The following is a 19,318-nucleotide window of genomic DNA, read 5'->3' on the forward strand; positions in this document are numbered from 1 at the left end:
TCTGCAAAGTACCCACATGGCAAATTTCAAGTTTATTGCATGTCGGGAAGTACGCAAAAAAATTTGAACAGACACACATGTTCACAAATTTCAAGTTTATTGCATGTCGGGAAGTAGGCTAAACATTTTGAACAGACACACATGTTCACAAATTTCCCTTTAATTTTTTAGATAAGATGGGAACTTCTCGAAATTTTAGTCGTTCCAGAATTGACACGGCAACCCAAACCACGTGCTTTACACAGCTTCCTCGTTCGTTGCCTTATATGGGCCATCTCGGCGGAGGGTTACATCCTACAACGCGTACCACCCCACACCCGCCGCAGCACGCCGCCACCGCAACAAAGTAACAACCAACAATGAAGAGAGAAAAATAGTTCCCCCATTCGTTAGCGACTCAAACTGTTTACATTGCAACCTCGTATAAAAATAAATAAAAAATAAGATAAATATAAAACGGTGAACTTTAATAACCGTCGACTCCAACAACCTCGAGTCACATAATGACAAGTTGGATGCAATATTTAATTATATAATTCCACCCATTCGTTGCGCCGTAGAATTCCTGGGCGGCGACGTCACGGGGCGAGTCACCCTTTAAAAGGCGCGGAGGGATATCGGCACCACCATCCCCACCGTACTGCTGACCCCCTTGAGCCCTGGTGAGTTGAATTAAAATCGCGGTTAACGTTTCGTCAATTTTAAAGAAAGCAATTCACGTCGTTTTAAACGTTGCGGCGGTTGTGTTTATATGGATTGTTTTGGGACACCCGTAAGCCTTTAGCCGTGCGTTATCGAGTTGCGTAGCGAGAAACTCACGTGGTGCAAGTGTGTCTGGGGGTGCATGCGTGGTGCTTGACCTGGTTTTTCTTCACCTGGGGTCCCCCCCCCACCCCACGTGGCGTGCGAGATGCCCTTTCTGGGGTGTGAGATGCCCTCTTTGGGGGTGTGAGATCCCCTGTCTGGGGGTGTGAGATGCCCTGTCTGGGGGTGAGAGATGCCCTGTCTGGGGGTGAGAGATGCCCTTTCTGGGGATGAGAGATGCCCTTTCTGGGGGTGAGAGATCCCCTCTCTGGGGGTGTGAAATGCCCCTTTCTGGGGGTGTAAAATGCCCTTTCTGGGGGTGTGAAATGCCCCTTTCTGGGGGTGTGAAATGCCCCTTTCTGGGGGTGTGAAATGCCCCTTTCTGGGGGTGTGAAATGCCCCTCTCTGGGGGTGTGAAATGTCCCTTTCTGGGGGTGTGAGATGCCCCTTTCTGGGGGTATGAAATGCCCCTTTCTGGGGGTGTGAGATCCCCTCTCTGGGGGTGAGAGATGCCCTTTCTGGGGGTACGAAATGCCCTTTCTGGGGGTGAGAGATCCCCTCTCTGGGGGTGTGAAATGCCCTCTCTGGGGGTGTGAGATGCCCCTTTCTGGGGGTATGAAATGCCCCTTTCTGGGGGTGTGAGATCCCCTCTCTGGGGGTGAGAGATGCCCTTTCTGGGGGTACGAAATGCCCTTTCTGGGGGTGAGAGATCCCCTCTCTGGGGGTGTGAAATGCCCTTTCTGGGGGTACGAGATGCCCTTTCTGGGGGTACGAGATGCCCTTTCTGGGGGTACGAGATGCCCTTTCTGGGGGTGTGAGATGCCCCTTTCTGGGGGTGTGAAATGCCCCTTTCTGGGGGTGTGAGATGCCCTTTCTGGGGGTGTGAAATGCCCTTTCTGGGGGTGTGAGATGCCCTTTCTGGGGGTGCGAAATGCCCTTTCTGGGGGTGTGAGATGCCCTTTCTGGGGGTGTGAGATCCCCTTTCTGGGGGCGTGGAATGCCCCTCTCTGGGGGTGAGAGATGCCCTTTCTGGGGGTGAGAGATGCCCTTTCTGGGGGTGAGAGATGCCCTGTCTGGGGGTGTGAAATGCCCTTTTTGGGGGTGTGAGATCCCCTTTCTGGGGGTGTGAGATGCCCTGTCTGGGGGTGTGAAATGCCTCCTTTCTGGGGGTGTGAGATCCCCTTTCTGGGGGTGTGAGATGCCCTGTCTGGGGGTGTGAGATGCCCTGTCTGGGGGTGCGAAATGCCCTGTCTGGGGGTGTGAGATGCCCTCTCTGGGGGTGTGAAATGCCCTTTCTGGGGGTGAGAGATGCCCTTTCTGGGGGTGCGAGATGCCCCTTTCTGGGGGTGCGAGATGCCCTGTCTGGGGGTGTGAGATGCCCTGTCTGGGGGTGTGAGATGCCCTGTCTGGGGGTATGAGATCCCCTTTCTGGGGGTGTGAGATCCCCTTTCTGGGGGTGTGAGATCCCCTTTCTGGGGGTGTGAAATGCCCCTCTCCGGGGGTGTGAAATGCCCCTCTCCGGGGGTGTGAAATGCCCCTCTCTGGGGGTGTGAAATGCCCCTTTCTGGGGGTGTGAAATGCCCTTTTCTGGGGGTGTGAAATGCCCTCCCTGGGGTGTGAGATGCCCACTCTGGGGGTGTGAAATGCCCCTTTCTGGGGGTGTGAGATGCCCTGTCTGGGGGTATGAGATCCCCTTTCTGGGGGTGTGAGATCCCCTTTCTGGGGGTGTGAAATGCCCCTCTCCGGGGGTGTGAAATGCCCCTCTCTGGGGGTGTGAAATGCCCCTTTTCTGGGGGTGTGAAATGCCCCTTTCTGGGGGTGTGAAATGCCCCTTTCTGGGGGTGTGAAATGCCCCTTTCTGGGGGTGTGAAATGCCCCTTTCTGGGGGTGTGAAATGCCCCTTTCTGGGGGTGTGAAATGCCCCTTTCTGGGGGTGTGAAATGCCCCTTTCTGGGGGTGTGAAATGCCCCTTTCTGGGGGTGTGAAATGCCCCTTTCTGGGGGTGTGAAATGCCCCTTTCTGGGGGTGTGAAATGCCCCTTTCTGGGGGTGTGAAATGCCCCTTTCTGGGGGTGTGAAATGCCCCTTTCTGGGGGTGTGAAATGCCCCTTTCTGGGGGTGTGAAATGCCCCTTTCTGGGGGTGTGAAATGCCCCTTTCTGGGGGTGTGAAATGCCCATTTCTGGGGGTGTGAAATGCCCCTTTCTGGGGGTGTGAAATGCCCCTTTCTGGGGGTGTGAAATGCCCCTTTCTGGGGGTGTGAAATGCCCCTCTCTGGGGGGTTATGGGGTGCCCTGATGGTTGTGCATGTTATAACACGTGGCGCATGTATCATGCATGCAGTGCGTGTATGGCGGATGCATAATCGTGTCCGCCCAGTGGCGAGCCGCATGCCAGCGTTGTTCATGTACAATGGGGTGCATGCATTGTGTGCATGTATGATGTGGTGGTTAATGCCTCAATGCCTAGGACATGCGTGGTTACTACTGCCAGTGCAGTAACCACGCATTGCCGTGAATACGTGGGTCATGCGTGTACCATGCGTACGCGCATAGCACCTACGTGGTGTACTGTACATGATTAATATGTACGGTTCATGCGTAGCAAATATGTCCTACGGGTATCGTACGTATTCGTACGTGTATGTTGCACGTTTAATACGATGGAGAGTAACTAAATCGTGAGAGATGAATGTTAGACGCATGACACTATACTTGCATAGTTCGTTTATAGTGCATGCATAATGTTGGGGATATACACCCATCACGCGTGGTGCATGTCGTATGCATGTTAAGTACATGCATGTGTAACGTGACACATGTTTTACTTGTATCGTACATGCGTAGTGCGTGTGCAATTTACAAGTCCTCTGTGTGTCTTAACCCAGACGAGAGGATGACGTCTCGCCGAGTGACATTAACGGCGGTCTAATAATGTTCTAGAAGGGCGAGGAAGTTTGGGTGGGTTTTCTGAACGAATCTAGTCGATCCCATGCTTTTGTAATTGGCAAAAATACAAGCACCGACGTGGTGAAGTATGGTCAGATACCCCCCCCCCATCACGACCCGCACGGCATGGGAAGGCACTCATCCAGCAGTGGATTGTCAAATGGTCTCTGTACATGCACAACTACTACATAGTAACTGCAGGCTAAACACACATCCTTTGTGTGTATATTATGAATGAAGTAACGTCTTTATTAACCGGGCGTAGTCATTCAATGCGGTTTGCTTCGACAAGACCTGGCATGCAACGAATAGGTCACATTTGCACTTACGGTACGGTGTATAACGCCATCCACACACCGATACAATCTGGAGTACAACGTATAGTATTATTATTGGGACTCGGCCATTTGGATTTTTTTTGCTGGCCGTTGCAATTATAAGAACACCATTTATTTTGGAGCGTATTATCAATAATAATACGGTAGTAATGATTTCGCTGTGCGTTGTGGGACGATTGCCACTCGTTGCAGAGGTTTTTGTTGTTTGACGTTCGAACCACGGTGGCCGTCCTGGTAAATACTGCGGGCGTAATGCACCGTCAATACGCGCCGAAAGTCTTATTCACTGTGGACTTTATAGATCCCGTCGGTGTTATTCGAAAGAAAGGTTCGGTCGCGTGTGCCTGCGACACGGTCCGAATTTTTTTTTGGCTATAAAATATTTCCAGAAATTTTACTGTGATGTGAAAACTGACCGTAGCAATCTTCCCCGACTGCACTGTAACCAACTGCAGACTTTTGTGCGATTCTCAACGCCATCCTTTGCGATGATGGCCTTGCACGATTGGGAATCATAGCGCCCTAACCAGATGTACTGCACCAATTGTTTTGATTGGCTTTTTCCCAATCCACTGCTGCAATAATGAAGGGGGTCGGGATTTCTTGACCATACTTCACCGCACTGGAGCGGTTCAGATATCTTGCGGGCACATGCACGCGATTTTCTAACAAGGAAGGGGGAGAGCGATACGCTAGCAGGGAGTGAGTGCGGAGAGAGCCACTGGAGGCAGGGTAGAAGCTGCCTCTGCGGGTATTTTCCCCTCCTGAGCAGAATGAAGGTGACCCAGCGAGATTGCACAGCACCGTACAGTGTTCAAGGTTCCACCAGCAACACATATCACCTCTCTCTCGCTCACACGCGTGCGAGTGATATTTTATCTCGCCGGTATTTTCTGTTTTACCGTCTGGCTGAGCCCTCAAGGCTCATTTATGAGGAGGGCCCATGCCAAATCGGTTTAGTTTGGCCAAATATTCAATTTACTAACACGGTTTTTGATTTCCGTGATGGAGACTTGTAATTTTTGTGGTAATTTATCTGATGGGAAGAAACCTGACAGCAACATGCTGATCAGGCCAGTTGTTTAATATACAAGCGCGTAATAATAGCGCACGTGTACCTGTTAAACTAATGCCCCTTATAAACCAAGGAAAGCATATCATTCTCAAGACTCCTTTTTTTATCAAGAGGTTGCTGCTCTACATTGCTGATCTTTGTTCGCGAATTCCATGTTTTAATGAGAACTTGGCTTCGCGTCGGAGGAGGTCGCCGGAGAACCCTGAAAAAATCCAACACTCGTACGAGGCCGGTTAACACTCAAAGCTCCACACGGAGTCATTCAATAATCCGTTGCTGTATTACAATCTACCGTACTGCCACATTGCAATCCACGCCGACAGCACCGAGTGTTCCAAGATGGTCTGCAATGAAAAGCATTTTACAGGCAAACCTCCTGCTGGGCTTCCGAGATTGGACGTATTTACCATGGTTCGAGCATAATGTTTATACTGTGCATGCTTTCAAAGCAGGACTTGGGCCTGATCCCGCTCTTCTACTATCGTTCCATCACCCGTCCTCCTGCAGTTGCCATCGACTCGTCTAGCGACGTGTCCTGTACTTTTCTGAACGGTTTGTATAACGTCCTGAACCCCCGCGTGTGTTTCTTTCGTCAAAGTGCACCTGGCCTGGCACAGGCGCCGTGGGGACGTCACGTCCACTTGGTGGCAAATGGCGGGTGTGGTTGTTTGTTTCAGTGTTTCTCTTTCCGTCTCTCAATGTTATCCCAAGCATGCACCTCTCTTGGCGCACTCTATTGTGATGCTATTGTTAGTTTATACGTGCACACTTGTAGCCCTTTACAGCTCAATCTAGATTTGAAGTTTTTACTGGTAGGAACCTCCTGGTTAAAACCAGCCCACAGGGGATTATTGTGTCCTTCCGTCGTGCATCGAAAAATGGGAAGGGTGGGGCTTGGTGGGGCTGGGTGGAGCTGGGTTGGTCACCCCGTGGTGCCCTTATAAAACTCAATGTTTAACCTACTCACGCCGGCTTGTGCCCGCCTCTCAGTCGGCCATATTTGCGGAATACACCACGCCGCCGTTGACCCTGGCCGTTGACCCTGGCCATTGACCGAGCAACCCAACGTTCCTACCAGCTCCCTCCGCAGGAATGTGTTCGTGACTGTAGGGATCCATACTCTTTGGTCCTAAACACTACGCCCGTTTACAGCTCCTGAAGCAGTTGTGGATTTGACCTCCATTCTCATTTTGTTTTCTGGTCTCCATTATTCTCGTTATGTCTCTCGGTGCAACTCAAGGCCTGAACCTCGTACACACGAGTCGTATATCACATTTTAAAAAGAGGGATGTATTTAATTTTAACATGGCATTTATTGTTTTTTGTTTGTTAAGTCTATTTGATTTGGGAACAAGTGAAAACGGAAATTGGATAATGCAGTGCAGATGTACTTGCAAAACTAAATTTGACACGGGCTCTTGAATGGCTGTGCTGGAGGGCCCAGTGTACTTCTGGGAGCAATACGGGTTGTCTGGACTCAGTAATATATATCACGACAAATGAGGGTGTTAAACTTGTGTGAATAAAATATTATAGCTTTGCTTTTCTAATGGGCGTTGAACCAAAATTCTGGATCGCCAAAAGAAGGCGCTAGAGCATAAAGTGCGGAAAAATATCCTCTGTCCCATCTGTGTGGGATAGAGTGTTGTCCCCTCAGAAGCTTGGCTTTTCTCCCAGTGCTCCGGTTTCCTCCAACATGCATAGTAACTCAATAATTGTCTGAAAACATCTTACTATATAAAGGACTGCTGAGCTTGGGCAAATTGTTGGCAGTGCCGGCTCGCCGCCTTGCTGCTCCCTTCCAGCACAGCTGTGGATCCTCTGCGATTGTGAGATGCAATATGCATGAACACGATGTACACAGTATATTTATAAAACTAAAACATGATTATTATCATTGACTGCATCCTAAATGCATTTAATAAATGTTAATGAGTGGAATACATTACTTAAATTCGTCTTGTCCATTTTCCAAAGTTGTTATCGCACAACCCATGGTTTGCATTTTGAGCAAAAATATTTGATAGCAACATTTCGTGGATATGTGGAGGTAATTTCACACGGTAAAGAATCAAAATGGTTTTGTATATAATTAAACAAAGTTAGATCCACGCATAACAAAAGAAAACCCCCCACAATCTGACCTTGAAGTCTGTATTTTGCTACTTGGGGCGGGTTTTATCCGCACTGGGCAAACATAGGCCAAACAAAGACCGACACAATTACCACACCCTTTGCTCGTGTGTCATTCCAACCTTTATTGGCGCACAATCAGTGGGTAGACGAGTCTCCTTCGCGTATCCATTTCACTGCGTCACGAGAAATACAGGCGTTTCTTACATAACCTGTTAGGGGCCCCAATTGCCTTCTGATTCCTGTAATTTCAGCACCATTTGGTAAACCCCAAGCTAGGGTTTGAACTCGCAACCTTTTGATTGAGAGCTCTCTCTCCTGACTCGATAACAAATAGAAATATCTTAATGTTGCCAACTAATTTTCACACGACTTTCTGATTTACTGGTGCAGGTGGTGGTGGTGTTTACATTCCCAACTATTGGCAACGGTTTAGTCGGTGCTCTTAGGCAGATGTTCGGGAGCTTTGAAATTCCGTGCATGGGGAAAGTGACCGTACTGGAAACTATAAAAGCTTTAGGAGGGGAGAGCGCGATAAGTGCACAGAGAACCAGAACGCTGACAGATGTGTCGTGTGGAAAGTGGGAAAAAAATATCCCAAGCGACGGAGACACGAAGTGACAAGCCCGGGGTGGCGACGGATTTGAACGCATGCCCGAGTGCGCCGCGACCTTCCAGTCTGCTAGGCACGTTGATGACCATCTTACTCGATGGTTTCATCTCAAGTGCCCCCCGCTGACTGGCTTCAGGTTCATGCGCTGTTGCCGTGCTTTTGTGAAAGAGTGACCGGGTGGCTCGTGGGGATAGTACCACTCGTTCTCTCAGTCAGAATCACAATATATATATTTTACTTGGCTCAATTCAAGAATTTTTTTTTTAATGACAACTTTGATAGTGTTGTTCGTTGTGTGCCACTTGTAATTTTAGATCCATTGGCTTGAGCTCGGCAAATGTATTTAACAAAAAAGTTATCTTGGAAGTTAAGCTGGGATGAGCCTAGTTAGGACTCGGCAGGTTTTGTTGGTGTTGCCTGAGATGTGTGGCCACACGATGGCAGTGCCTAGTGTAACCCCCCCTCGTACTTGTGATGGGTGGTTTTCCAGGTTGTCCGGTTTCCTCCCACCGCAAGAAGCCAAACTCTTGTGTATTAAAGGGATTGGCCAAACATCCTAGTGAAGCAAAGACCCTGCTCAAAACTAGCATTGTGACTGTGCAGCTTTCCTGGGTAAATAATTAAGGTTCTATAACACAAATGATGTTGTTTTTCTGGCCTAGTTACCTTTTGACTTGTATTGCCTGGCAAGAGCACGTAATGAGACGAGAGCCGTCTCCGGCAACGCAAAACTAAATGTGCAAATAAAACCAGAAGTGAGGTAGGTGTCAGGGTGACTCGGACGGCATGAAGTTAGGCCAGAGACGCTGAATCGGCACCACTTGAGCTCTGAGGATTGAATCAAGGTTGCAGCCACCCCTTGTTCGCACTGTACGTAGCCATCTGCGCTAATCGGAGGTGCTGGGAGGTGCATCAAGTTGTGTGTTGAATAATTGGATGTTTTGGTAGGTCTCCGATGTGTTTTTCGGGTTGTACCATGTTGTTCTTGGGCCTGATGTCTGGATCTGAAGAAGCGCTTGGAGGAGCGACGCCTTCGAAGGACGTACGTTCTGCTGCTACTGTTTATATGAAACATTCAATTAGGGATTTTAGTTTGTTCGGGTTCTGAAGACCAAAGGAACGTTCTGTTTGATTTGGCAATTTGACTCGTGTCTCCAGCAGGCCCTGTGAGAAGCGCCACCTAGTGTGCATTTAGATGCCGTTGAGAGGACCTCCAGAAGTAATTCTGTAATCTTGGCCTTCCACAGCCCAGTCTCTTGCTCGTGCGATGAGGGCACGCTTGCTTTCTGCAAGAGATCCAAATGCTAATGCTTCTGCAATGAGTTGATGACCTCGGCCCGGCCATCGATGACTGCAGAGAGAAGACAATTTTTGTAATATTGGACTTCCTCCTGGGGCTTAAGAAGAAAATAATAATTTTCTTTGATTCGCCGATGAACGGGCACCTCTCCCCGATAGCAGGGCATGCGAGAAGGTGAGGTGATCAAGGGGCAGCTGATGGGGCCTCGAAGTAGTTTTGTGAAGTCACCCTAACCCCCCGCACCAATTTCCATTCGCAAACCTTTACTACCAAGGAAACTCAATTGGCCAATGACCACTGTGGTCTTCAAGGGAAATGTATTTAATAGGCGACGTTTCGGGCAATGGACCTTCACTGAACATAGGGACAATAGGGGTGATATCACCTGGTATATACTTTTCTGTTAATTGTGCTTGTGCACCACTGAAAATAAAGAGCAGCAGCATCACCAAATAATTTGTTTTAACCTGTATGCGCGATATCAATAAGATGAACGAAGGGTCCCTCTCCCCCCCCCCACTTCACAAAGGCACGCTGACCAGCGTGGTGAAGTATAGTCAGACGATGCCACGTGACCGACCACCAGTGCGGGGGGAGGCCTTTGTCCAGCCGTTAGCCGATGTTGACGTGCAAGGTTTGGCGGCGGTGGCGGTCATTTATAGCGTGGAAACAAAATTGGTCGATGCCACTTGTGAAATTACGCTTTGGCCTCATTCGCGTTGTCGAAAGCCGATTCGAGCCCTGGGGGAGGAGGGGATGTGGAAACGAGGTGAGAGTCCAAGGTCGGTTACGTCGAACGCGTTGAGCTCCGCGTTGGGGTTAGCGTTTGTCAGATTTACCACTTGTAATCAAGGTTTTTTTTTTGGGGTGTCGTTAAACCCGCCACCACCCGACCACGGCCAATTCAGGAAGGTATGGGTCGCGTGAACAAACCGTGCGAATTTGTTGCTAGTTCAACACGCAGGTGTGTTGAACTAGAAAGTGTAAAATTTTGGGAATTTTTTATTCACGAACATTAATTGTCTGGCACAACGAGTCTGTGTGGAAAATGTCAGCTCGATTGGATCACGGAAGTGAGTTAAAAAACGACCGAAAGATTTGCACGGTCGTAAGCAAGCAAGCACGCAAGCATGCAAACTTAATATAAAGGATTTAAAAAAACGCACCTTTTTATTGTGGATAATATCGGTTGCGAAAGCCTACGTATTAATCTGAGCGTCCCTCTCGTAGACCCGGGACAAATGGCTCCGTCGGCCCGAATCGATGAACACGATGCGTGCGGTTGCACTGTGATGGAGTTTAGCGACCAGACCCCGGTACAAATCAATTGCTGCCACCCGAACACCATGCCAATTCCCCCCGGGACTGTCCGAGGTTCGAACGTGGGAGAGGTGGCAACAACTCCCGGTTCAATTTAGTGTCACGGTTAACCCATTTTACACGCTTTCTTTTAACTCACTCTGTCTGTTGTTGTCGTTGTTGTATCCTCAAATCTTGTAACTCCATTTTAACCCACTTTCCAATGTGGTATCGACTGCAAACTTGGTATACTTATCTCATACTGATGACAATACTATATTCTATAATTTTTTATGTTATGTTTCGGCTTTGGCCTAATTGTCCACGGTCAACTGACCTTGGCTGTAATTGCCCACGGTCCGTACGTTATGGCAAGCTTCGGGGCCACTTCCCGGAGTCGTGGAGTTCTGCCATCACTAGTACATTTCATAAAAGCGTGTTTAAAAAAAAGTTTTTGTAAATATTGCTTATTTCTTTTTTAATCGGGTCACAACATCAAGCTCGCGAGCGTACGCAAGGAACGGCGCCGCATCGGATAGATTTTTTTTATAGAAAGTTTTTCTTTCCCTCTGCGGTTGTGGTGCGTTCCGTTGCGATGGGTTCGATCGAAATCGGGGCCCCTCCTCGTGTTGGCAGCATTGCCAAGGATGTCGAAAATCCTCGGAATCGCGTGACGCCTCTCAATCTGGAACGCGTAAACCGGGCAAGATGCTGAAAGAAGAGTGGGTCTGTTATGTAACAGGCGGGGCTGCCCGTTCCGCAACCCGCTGCTGTGGATTTTTATCTTTGTGCGGTGTTTTTTTCTTCTTCTTTCTCTATCAAACCGGTACCGGTGTAAAGTCTAGAGGGTGTGTGTGTGGAGTGGTGCGGAGCGGTGGTGCAGCGGTTAGCGCGCTGCGCTACAAATCCGGCGACCCAAGTTCATTCCCGCTCACGGCCAAACACCCAGTGACGATTATCTCCGAACCGGTCCTGGGCCTCCCCTAGGTCGACTCGGCCTCCAATTGAGTACCTAGTTGCGGTGTCTAAACACATCGCCACTAGGGAGACAAAGGCGGCCGGGCGTGGCGCTGGCTACCCATCACTTCGCATGCCGCGCCGGCCTTAATAGGCGCTCGCTAACAGCACTTGCCCCTACAGTCTGTTAAAGCTACACGGGGGTCTGGGGGGGCTTTGTCTTTTTAAATCGCTGCCACAGCTAACCAGTGGGGCAAACCATTACACGGGGGGGGTCGCTGCCACGGCTCCCCAGTGGGGCAAACCATTACACGGGGGGGGGGGGTCGCTGCCACGGCTCCCCAGTGGGGCAAACCATTACACGGGGGGGGGGGGGGCGGTCGCTGCCACGGCTAACCAGTGGGGCAAACCATTACACGTGGGGGGGGGGGTCGCTGCCACGGCTAACCAGTGGGGCAAACCATTACACGGGGGGGGTGCTGCCACGGCTCCCCAGTGGGGCAAACCATTACACGGGGGGGGGGGGGGCGCTGCCACGGCTAACCAGTGGGGCAAACCATTACACGGGGGGGGTGCTGCCACGGCTCCCCAGTGGGGCAAACCATTACACGTGGGGGGGGGGGGGGGGGTCGCTGCCACGGCTAACCAGTGGGGCAAACCATTACACGGGGGGGGTGCTGCCACGGCTCCCCAGTGGGGCAAACCATTACACGTGGGGGGGGGGGGGGGCGCTGCCACGGCTAACCAGTGGGGCAAACCATTACACGGGGGGGGGGCTGCCACGGCTCCCCAGTGGGGCAAACCATTACACGGGGGGGGGGTCGCTGCCACGGCTAACCAGTGGGGCAAACCATTACACGGGGGGGGGGGGGTTGCTGCCACGGCTCCCCAGTCGGGCAAACCATTACACGGGGGGGGGGGGGGTCGCTGCCACGGCTAACCAGTGGGGCAAACCATTACACGGGGGGGGGTCGCTGCCACGGCTAACCAGTGGGGCAAACCATTACACGGGGGGGGGGGGCTGCCACGGCTCCCCAGTGGGGCAAACCATTACACGGGGGGGGGTCGCTGCCACGGCTAACCAGTGGGGCAAACCATTACACGGGGGGGGGGGGTTGCTGCCACGGCTCCCCAGTGGGGCAAACCATTACACGGGGGGGGGGGGGTCGCTGCCACGGCTAACCAGTGGGGCAAACCATTACACGGGGGGGGGGGTCGCTGCCACGGCTAACCAGTGGGGCAAACCATTACACGGGGGGGGGGGGGGGTCGCTGCCACGGCTAACCAGTGGGGCAAACCATTACACGGGGGGGGGGGGGGGGTCGCTGCCACGGCTAACCAGTGGGGCAAACCATTACACGGGGGGGGGGGGGGGGTCGCTGCCACGGCTCCCCAGTGGGGCAACCATTACACGGGGGGGGGTCGCTGCCACGGCTCACCAGTGGGGCAAACCATTACACTGGGGGGGGTCGCTGCCACGGCTCCCCAGTGGGGCAAACCATTACAAGGGGGGGGGGGGTCGCTGCCACGGCTCACCAGTGGGGCAAACCATTACACGGGGGGGGGGGGGTTGCTGCCACAGCTCACCAGTGGGGCAAACCATTACACGGGGGGGGGGGGTTGCTGCCACAGCTCACCAGTGGGGCAAACCATTACACGGGGGGGGGGGGACTGGGTGGGTTGCTTCCTTTGCTCTAACCCCCCCTCGTCTCCACCCAAACAGTTGAGGGGGTCCCCCCCCCACCCCGCCCCCGTGTTTTCCCCGCCGCTGCAGAACCCGGACGATCCGATTGGCTTACGCGCGGTGCGTGCACGCGCCCGGCGCGTGCTTGCAGGGCGCCCGCGGCCAATGGCAGGGCGCGCCTGCACGACTGTTGCCGTGGCAACCTGCCGCAGTGACGTAGCACCACGCGCCCCCCACCCCACCAACCTCGGGCGGTGGGGGGTGGGAAGAGTTCGGGGTGGAGGTAACGTGAGGTCAAGTTTGGATTTTAAAATCTCATTGTGTGTGTCCTGTGTGTGTGTGTAGTGGGGAGGGGGTGGGTGGCCAACACCACGCCCGGCCGCCTTTGTCTCCCTAGTGACGATGTTTACACATCGCACCAGGTAACTCGTTTGAGGCTGAGTAGACCTAGGCGAGTCCCGGGATCGGCTAAAGCACAGCAAGTTGGCACAGTAGGGGGCACAGGTGGTGCATCAGTCAGTCATCTCGGTCATTTCATTTCAGTCGGTCGACCTGTGACACCTGCTGGGTCTGCCCTGTGACCTGCCAGTGGGCGTTCGACACTTCACGTGGCCTTAACGTGCACCTAGCCTGGCACAAGCGTCGTGGTGACGTCACCGCCACTTAGTGGCGAATGGCGGTTGTTGTTGGGGCGATTTAGTATATCTGTGAGTGCGTTGCATTACGAAACCAGCGACACCTCGGTTCGATTCCCAGCAATGGTTAGCATCTGGGCTTGCACTGGGTTAACTCCGTCTGAAACGAGTGCTTGGTGCAGCGTGTAAAGACACGGTCACTGGGCGACAGGAATGCGTTAGGGCACGGTGCCTGGCACGTGCATCGCTACTTCTCCACCGCACTGACCTCAGGTGACCACTAACTGCACTGCCATTGCAGTGAGTGCAAGGCTCCCTCGGGCTATCTTTGACTTTGTGTCTTTTGTAAGTTGCACCTAGCCTGGCACAAGCGGCGCGTGGATGTGTGTGTGTGTGGGGAGCGGTAGTGTCGCGGTTGTTGCGCTCCGCTACGAATCCGGCGACCCGAGTTCAATTCCCGCTCATGGCCAACACCAGTGGCGATTATCTGGACCGGTCCTGGGCCTCCCCTAGGTCGACTCTGGTTCAAATGAGTACCTGGTGCGGTGCGTAAGCATTTTCGCAAGGGAGACAAAGGCGGCCGGGCGTGGTGATGGCCACCCTCCTCGTGTATCGTTGCCGGCCTTAATAGGCGCTCGCTAACAGCACTTGCCCAACTGTCTTGTTAAGGCTTTATGGGGGATCTTTGTCTGTGCGGTTAAACGTATAAACCCACTTACTATGGCGTTGTGGAACCGGTGAAATCTGACCATGTGGAATCAATTTCGTGTAATTTAAATTCCTTGAGATGCGTATACGGCCTGTAACATTTGAAATGTCAGAGTAGTGAGATGAATCTTCTTGGTTCTTTCGGTAAAGTCACGTAGTAGGGAAGTAATAAAATAATAATTACTTCCCTACTACGTGACTTTACCGAAAGAACCAAGAAGATGAATCCCTGCAGTCACGAAAGCTTTAAATCGAAATTTAGTGAGATGTATGTTTAGAAAACCTTATAAACAAGCAGACATAACGCGCCCTCCCCATATTTGTATTTACACGTAACAAATTAAAGCATTTTATACAAATCCCATCAGCCATGCGGCTTTTTCGGAGTCCATTGATTTTAACAGCGTTGGTTTCATTGGGGGAAAAAAACTCTGGACCGTTTTTTTACCATTTCAGTAAAATCTCAGCAGTCTGGCTTTACCAAACCGTGTTGGTGCAATCCCGGGTCTTTTATAGGCAAGGACAACACCCCTTTTTCGGCTACGATATGGGGTCAGAGTTCACCGCAGAAGTACGTAATGCACAACGCACTTATTCATTAGCGTCGTAGTGGAGCGTATAAGTCGTGCCGCCTTTTACTATGTGCGTGTGCGAATTGGGCGTTTTGTCACCTAAAGGAAACTTTGTAACCGTCGTCCACCTGGAGAGAGCGGTCGTTATCGATAAGCCACCATTGCGTAAGTGTAAATTGCATGTCTGACAGTTGAACTTGAAGTGATGTGGCCGGGTGACTCGCTAATAAACCCTGGCCGGAAACACCGGCGCGTCACCGGCCAAAGCCCGGGTTCGAATCCAGGTTTAGGCTGCCTGCAGTTTCAACGATTGGCTTAATCCTCGCGGTGTAGAGCATTGATGGTCTCGGCCCAGCCACCGATGGACGGCGATGGTACGGCGCATCAATGAATCGATCCTTAATATCACGATACGTGCATCGTATGCATGTATGTTCAACTACTTCTGCACTGTACGTAGCTAACCGTGTTAATCGGAGGTGCGGGGAGGTGCATCAAGTCGTGTGTGTTTGTGTAAGAATCAGATTTTTTTGGTAGGTATCCGTTGTTTTTCGGGTTGTACCATGTTGTACATCGTGGGCCTGATGTCTGGAACTGAAAAAGCGCATGGAGGAGTGACCTTTCAAAGGACGTGCGTTTTGCTTGTACTGTTTTTATTAAACATGCAACTAGGGCTTTTACTTTATTCGGGTTCTGAAGAGCGAAGGAACGTTCTGTTCCGTTACCAAGTTGACTACTGTCTCTAGCAGGTCCTGTGAGAAGGAGAAGTGCCACCTCGTGTGCATTAAAAGCCGATGAGAGGACCTCAGAAGTAGTTCTGTAATGTCATCTTCCGCAGCCCAGTCTCCCGCACGTGCGATGAGGGCGCGCTTGCTTTTTCTGCAAGAGATCCAAACGCGAATGCTTCTGTCTCTACTTTGGTAACCCAGCAATAATTGTTTGAAAGTAATAATTTGCAGCCCTGTCAATCCACTGCTGGATGAAAGTCTTCCCACGTATAAACCACGGGGATTCTTGGACCATTTCTTTACTTGACTGTTCAATGCGTGTTGGTGAAACGGTGGCGCCCAACTTGATGTTAGCCGTCGCTTCGGAGTCGAACTGAGGTTGAGAAACAGAATATTTATTTCTACTGGAGGAATCCGACGAAGTTATACAGCTCTTTTTCACAGATGTCCTGTAGCTGTCGGTTGCTGTGTTCATACTGTGCATGCCACTAAAACCACTGTTCAGTGGGATAGGAAAAAAAACACATTCAAAATATCAAAGTGAATTTTTTTTACGGTGTCCACTTCATTGGCTCACAAGCCCCATGTGCGTATAACTGCTCTGCCTCCCGGCTGGACGTTATGTTTGCGCACCGTCCTCAATTGTTCAGCAGCAAATCCTCGTTGTATTTGGGGATTAATTTCAGCCGGGGTCTGTCCTGGTCTGAGACCCAGAAAATATTTCAGCACAAAATCCAGGATGGCTGTCTCGGTGCCCGTGGTTAGGTTTCACATGCCGGATAATCCAATCTGGCAGCGACCCAGACATAGTTGGCAACCCTGCACACCACATCCAGTATACCTATCTCTCTCTCTGTGTGCCTGTAGCCACTTAATCTAGTCGTGCATTAACCCTGATAATATTTGGTGACGAAACAAAGTGCCGATTTATAATGGATCTCACCATGTCAGCGCTCTGCTTATACTTCCAGCTGCGTGCGTGGGGGCGGTAGTTGTGAGTTGCAGACCGTAGCGGATGGATGCGCATTAGCGGATTTAAAAATAAACTGCAGCTCTCCGAAAGCTCGGATGCTTGCTCGCACCAAGGTGAAAGCCAGCGTGGGATTCTAGAGGCGCAAACCTGGAACTGCTCGCTCAGTTCATCGTTGGGGTGGGGGGGGGACACCTCCGCTAACAAGATGAAGCTTTGTGTTGTCAACATTGTGGTTGATATGATTGCGTTTTGCGCACGCGCTATATAGACCGGGCGGGTGGCTCATCGGTCGAGCGAGCGAGCGGCTCTCAATTGGAAGCTTGCGACTTCAAATTTTGCTCGGACATGGGTCGACTCAGCCCATCATCTCTCAGGGATAGATAAAATGATTTCTATTTCGTACGGGGAAGGGAGGGATTCAACAGTGGTTGTCATTTTGTGCAGGAAATCTCTGCGATTACATGTATATTTTTTAAGCTATTAATCCAAATTTGGGTCGCGTTGTCAAGGTCAGGAGGTCATGATGGCCAGTGCCGTTGATGCAACCACATCCCCACGGTCACTTCCTTCTGCCAGTTCCCAAAGCTGTTACAAAATCGATGGCCCACTTGTGATTTCCACTCTCGGTCTTTTAACGCAACTCAAGGTAAGAGGCAGAGGCGGAGCCCTGCAACTGCTCGCTTGCGCTACTGCCGGTGGGGCACCCTCCAGAGGGTGCTCCAGAGAGCCCCGTCTTAGAGTGTTTTTGTCTACTCTTCCACGCTGAGCCAAGCGTTTCGGAAGATGCAGGAATGCCCACACTTTACCCCACCATAAGGGCGCAGCGTGACCTGCCGATCTTGGTGGGCAGAGATTTCCCGCGAACCAGTAATCTTTAAATTACATTTTTATTTTACCAGGTAAGGCCCACTGACCTTTATAGCTCTTTTTCAGATGTAACCTGGCCACAGATGATAGTTTAACCAAGTGGCTTATCATTTGGAAATTTATCGCAACCAAAGACTCAAACACATGATTCTAAATGTGGACAAAACTGGAGGAAAATTTCAAGCAACCATGGGGAGAACATGCAAACTCCACATTCAGGCATCGGGTCAGGATCGAACCCACAACCTCCTATATACCAGGCGAGGTAGTTTAGATCTTGCCACCTCTGCAACGCCAACTACCCCACGGTGGCGTCTTGCAAGTAAAAACACATCCGATGGTCGCGAATCGAAGCCGACAAAGTCACTGTGACCCCCACCCTTAAATCACCCAGCCCCTCTGAAAGTGTGACTGGCTGCAGCGCGTTTTGTGGGCGTGTTGCGGTCTTCGTGGGCGCGCGGTGTAAGACGTGCTCGTCGTGTAAGACGTGCTCGTCGCCACAGGCACGATGGGGGACGTGTTGCTTCTCGCCCACGTAACTTCGCGTTTAACCGTTAAAAATTAGTTTGACTTTTCGTTTGCACCTCTACACGCGTCCACATCACACCCCGCTACTCCAATCCTCCACTGGCTCCCGATACCAACGCCACGCTCCCTAATAGAGTTGCGTGCTTGCCTACCTCTCCCCTGTTATCTCGCTCTACTCCCCCTCCACGCACCCTGCTACCTCTGCAATCTCTCTCAACCGAGGCTTTCTGTGGACCCCATCCCCTGGTCACTCCGTGGGAGGTTGGTTGCTCATTCTCCTTCGCTGCCCCCCACAGTCTGGAACTCCCTTCCCACAGCCCAGAGGTCGCAAACGAGTTTTGATTCCTTACCCGTACCCGGCCACACCAGGGTCGCAAATGGGTACCCGTACCCAGCCGGGTACGGGTACCCGTTCCCTACCCGTACCCTACCCGAAATGAGTGACAAACGGTTACTCACCAGTGACTCACGGCCTACCCGTACCCGGCCGCACCAGGGTCGCAAACGGCTACTCGTACCCGTACCTGGCCGGGTACGGGTAGCTGGGTATCGGGTAGGGTACGGGTATCGGGTACCCGGTTGCAACCTCTGCCACAGCGCCAGTGTTGGTGATCCTCTGCCCCCCATTGAAGTCCAGGCTCAAGGCCTTCCTCATTCCTTCTGCCCGTGACCAAGACTCCCCTCCCACCTCTCCCTCTCTCCGCAAACTAATTATTCCCCTTGGGCTTCTGCAGTTGCGGCGGCTCGGTATGCCGCCGTGCTTCGGCGCCGTACGAATCCCGCGCCTCTTGCACTCTCCAGGGTACGGTAGGCATCCTCGCGGTTGTCGGGATCAAAAAAACTAAATTTGCGTAAGGAAAAAAAAGGGAAAGGGATAGAAGCGAGATTACAAACTGAACTCTGAAACGCGAGCCGCGAGCCGCGCGTTACCCCGATGCGAAGGACGTGGCGGGTTCATCCCCTGGTGCCGTCGCCGCTCGTCGTCCCACTGCTTCTCCTGGCCGAGGGACGACCCCTGGCTCCCAGCTTCCTCCCTCCCCCGGGCCCCCGCCGCGTCTCGTCCCCCGCACTCTGCTCGTCGTCTCGTGGGCTCTACGCTCCTTGTCGCCGTCGTGTTGTGACAACGGGACCAGCAGAGGTCGCAACCGGGTACCCGAT

General features: G+C 51.8%; 1 protein-coding gene across 3 annotated transcripts in view; it reads left to right on the forward strand.

Moving 5' to 3' along the window:
• The first annotated feature begins 548 nt into the window (after positions 1-548).
• Positions 549-19,318, forward strand: part of LOC133355134 (pyruvate kinase PKM) — a 40,225-nt gene continuing 21,455 nt past the window's right edge. Inside the window, exon 1 of one of the 3 annotated variants that reach the window (XM_061572455.1) lies at positions 549-662. The gene's annotated coding sequence lies outside the window, so the exon portion shown is untranslated. Of the gene's footprint in view, positions 663-13,410; positions 13,433-19,318 lie in introns of those variants that run through there. The other 2 variants (XM_061572451.1, XM_061572454.1) reach the window with 2 other exon arrangements.

The sequence above is a fragment of the Lethenteron reissneri genome, chromosome 50, assembly GCF_015708825.2.
Source record: "Lethenteron reissneri isolate LAM-NWPU_2019-01 chromosome 50, ASM1570882v1, whole genome shotgun sequence".
NCBI lineage: Eukaryota > Metazoa > Chordata > Hyperoartia > Petromyzontiformes > Petromyzontidae > Lethenteron > Lethenteron reissneri.